Below are 4,242 nucleotides of genomic sequence, written 5' to 3'. Positions count from 1 at the left end.
ACGCGCTATCTCAGAGTAGATTCCTCGAAGACCATAGGTAATGCAAGGTTTGGTGGTTCCTAGCCAGTAATTGTCTGAAATACATACATAATCGGTTCCAGCCAGGAATTTATTTTTCTCCGCATGTAACAACTCGTCCAAACCTTCACTTCCGCTTTCTTCCATTCCTTCGAAAACAAATTTCAAGTTGACGGGTACTTCTTCACCAATTGCCTAAAAGAAATTAATAGATACATAAACAGCTCAATAAGTAAGTAAAATCAATTATTAACAATATCTTAAGTAACTGGCGAAGCACAGCAATCGACAAAGTAACCTTGTGATAATACTAGGGTATAAAAGGATTACTGATAATAGTACAAGATCCCACTGCAAGCTCACTACGTTCATAACGTAGTCCATCAAACTCACATTTTTTTGTGAATTAATTATTAGAAAAATATATTGATAGGCCAGTCAAAAAGTGGCCGCAAATATTTTTATTTCAATTAATAGTAATTCATTTTTGAACATATTATTTCGTGCATTTATTTTTTAAATAAAATCCGCTGCTCATGACATATATGCATTTTTTTAATGAAATTAAAGCTAATTTTTTTCTTAATATGATGATACAAGGTTACCTGAGAAAAAATGGTCGCAAACTAGGGTTGCCAGCTGTTAAAAGCGCGAGGTGTCAAGGATAAAGAAAAAAAAGAGTTAGCGCGCAACGACACTGGTTTGACAAATGATAATATGTATATTATTGTATATCTATCGACGCATGCTTTAAAAACTCACATAACTGACACTTGCGCGAAACCAGTTGCGCGCTAAATGTCTGTTACTTTATCTTTGTTACCTCGCGTCATCACTAGCTATCGCCACCGTCCCGGCAACGCTCCGTACGTAGGCACGATGGAAGGTCGGGAATGGTATAACACAACGTACGCCGCACGGAAGAATCGAGTTTCGCCAGAGTGTTAATCTGGTGGGAACTCCACCGGGGCAGCCAAAAAGGCAACCGTCGGGAGTTCTATCAGAGTGCTGATCTGGGAACAAGTCCAGTGGCCTTAGTGTTGACCGAAGGCTAACTACTTCTACTAGAGTGTTCATCTAATGGCAGCTTCGAACCAGTCTTAGAGTGTTAATCTGAGACGTACCCTTCCCGTGATTAAGTGTTGATTAGTCACTTCCCGCTCCTTGCCAGATCGAATGTTGATCGATCCGTCCACTGGCCGAATGTGTCGATACCGTCGTCTCCAAGGATTGACATTTTAAATTTTTATTGTATATATTATCTATCTAGTAGATATGTGATTTTATATTGGTATTTATTTGTTTTGAATATATTTTAATTTGAATTAAACCTGTGTTTTACTGAGTCTGCTGTCTAACACAAATACCCGTCACAATTGATGTTAGCTAACGGTGTTTCAATTGATCAAAAGTCTTGTAAGCGGGCACAGCTTTATGCCCTGTGACCGAGACTTTGCATTGAGCGAAAAACGCAAGATGGTAACTAAAGCTTATGTGTCTTCAGACCTCCATGCAGCAGTTAAGCCCACAAGATTTTCTACACATTTTAATATTGTTGACATAAGAAGTTATGGATTTTGCGACCTAAAACGAGCAGCAGATAAGCAGAGTAACATTACAAAGCTAAATATCAGCACAGCTACATATATAATGATCTAAGCAGCGAATCGCGTACTTGTTAAGATAAAAATTTCATTTTCTGATCTTCAAGAAACGGTACAGGTTAACGTCGTAAAGAGAGGAAAAATTTTAGCTGAACTTAGACAAGCTGATATAATCAAACTGCCACCAGCGAATAGGGTGTCAGAAAATAAAAATATGTCACTTCAAAACATGATTCCATATCTACAGTGTTCAGAATACCAACTGTTCTACAAACAGCTGCTTCAGATTGAAGAAAATGCTTGAAAAAATGGAAAAACTCTCTAAAATGTATCTTATAAAAGCTAAGGCACTTACGCCCTTTCCTAATTTACTTGAAAATATTTTTTTTTGTTATAGGAAGTTACTTTTGCAATTAGCGTTCTTAGGATAGATTTTTCATTTTATGCTAAATATATGTACCAAATAAATTTTTTGTTAGTAATGTTTTTGGAGTTTTATACTGTTTTTTTACATTATCTCAAAACTTTGTTTTTGGCACTTTGGCCCTTTCTAATATCCACTCTTCAGTTGAAAATATCGACACGTTAATGAAAACAATACGATTGCAATAAAAATAGAATGACCTAATATATAGATCGATAAGAATAGCGATAAATCAGTCTCTAATTCAGTTAGTATATCAAACATAACTAGATCGATTCTAGATGCGGAAACAGGCAAACTATATGAAATAAAGTAAATCAGGGAAAGTATACTGTAAAAACGCTCACCTGGAATCCTTCAATAGCATGCAACCAAGACAAAACGGGTCCTTTATCATCTGAAGCCCCTCTTCCGTACAGTTTACCATCTTTTTCTGTCAACACAAAAGGTTCGGTGTCCCAACCATCGCTCTTGTGTGCTGGTTGAACATCTAAATGCCCATAAATTAACACAGTCTTCTTTTTTGGATCGTTGCCCAATGACCCGAATAAGACAGGAGGTAAAGCCAAAGTTTGTCCATCAGGTAGAGTTTGGGTTCCTATATCTCGTAGTTCTGCGGATGCTCCCAATGCTTGTAAACGTTCTAAGGCCCATTTCATTTGCTTGGTTATTTCTGGTCTTTTTTCTGGCCATGCCGACACTGACTGGATAGCAACAACTTGCCTTAAGTTTTCTATATATTTCTCTTTGTTTTCATCAAGATATCTGAAACAACAAAAACGTGTTAGTACAGGTGACACAATAAATTAAGAGAATCAACTTCAAATTATTAGTTTATGACACACTAGTAAAAAAGAGAGAATAATTGCCAAAACAGGAGGTAACTAGAAGAATAATTGAAAATTAGGACGAAAGAATTATCTTTATTGTTGAAATTTCTGCACAATTCAAGTTCAATTCTGTGCAGCTGACGAGAGGGGATATACGTGACGTTTAAAGCGCTCATATCGGCCAAATTTGTCATCACCGTAAGGTTTTTTGTTTTTTTTGCCTTGGGTTCAAGACCTGTTTAGCCAGACAATTGGTTTAATACGTAAAAACAATCTCCTACACTTCCTTTAAATTCATCACAATTTCTTAACCGTTCGTTCATTCACTCAATTTCCTAACCTTCCCGTTGAAAACACTATTGGGTGACTATACAAAAAGGATTGAACAGAAACACACGCTTCACGCTAAGGTGCCCTTCATAGCGACTTTTTTTTAACACAAACAATACAGGCAACGGTTAAAGGTAAATGACATAAAAGGAAGGACAATGGGAAATACATCAACTAAAGTCCTACCGTTTCGGATGCACACAACGCTGAAAAAGACAGTTTAAATTTTCCGTTTAGTACGTTTGAAAAATTCCCATAAAATCGATCTAAGTTGAATTTCGACTACCTAAATAAGATATGAATTACTTCAAGTTATACTGGAAGGAAAAGTATAGGGCAAAAGATCAGTAGGAAGACGCCAGAACTCGTGGCTGAAAGACATGAGGAGATGGTTCGACCGCTCATCCGCAGAAATCTTTCGCGCAGCAGTTTCCAAAACTATAATTGCCATTTGGATCGCCAACCTTCGAAAGGAGACGGCGCCATGAGAAGAAATAGAGAATAGAAGCAACGTTCTGCGGCAGTATGATTTTTTGTTGGGAGATGGCTTGAAATAAAAATTTTATGGCTTCTTGATTATACCGACATTGAAACATCCAGTGGTTAAGGTCGTCATAATTGCCATTACATTCACATATATCAGTTTCGGAAAGTTTTATTTTATATAGGTAAGTGTAGCATGTCCAAAAAGGCATCTAACGTACGTAGTATAAATTTTCCGAGAGATGGAGCTTCTGTCATTTGGGGGAGTAGATGGAAGAGTTGGATATCTATTGCAGTATGTATTTTTGCTACTGTTAGTAAAGGATTGCCACTCAATTTCCCAATTTAGTCTAACATGTTTCTTCCTAGCTGAAACTATATCGCATTTGGGCAACTCGGCGTTGTACTCTATACCCACTAAAGTACCGTCTTTAGCCAAATGGTCTACTTTTTCATTGCCTGGAATATTAGAGTGACCTTTAACCCACACAAAGTTAACAATTCTTTTTAAAGAAGTTAAGATCCTTAGCTTTTCAAGCGCATCTACAATTAT

The 4,242-nt window shown here is 36.9% G+C and overlaps 1 pseudogene; it reads right to left on the bottom strand.

Annotated features, from left to right (window-relative positions):
• Window positions 1-6: 6 nt before the first annotated feature.
• Window positions 7-2,813, bottom strand: LOC140431773 (cytosolic non-specific dipeptidase pseudogene; annotated as a pseudogene).
• Between the last annotated feature and the right edge of the window lie 1,429 nt (window positions 2,814-4,242).

Source organism: Diabrotica undecimpunctata, unplaced genomic scaffold (assembly GCF_040954645.1).
Source record: "Diabrotica undecimpunctata isolate CICGRU unplaced genomic scaffold, icDiaUnde3 ctg00001976.1, whole genome shotgun sequence".
In the NCBI taxonomy this organism is placed as follows: domain Eukaryota; kingdom Metazoa; phylum Arthropoda; class Insecta; order Coleoptera; family Chrysomelidae; genus Diabrotica; species Diabrotica undecimpunctata.
Note: the sequence above shows the minus strand (reverse complement) of the source record. Positions and strands in the feature narration are given on the sequence as shown.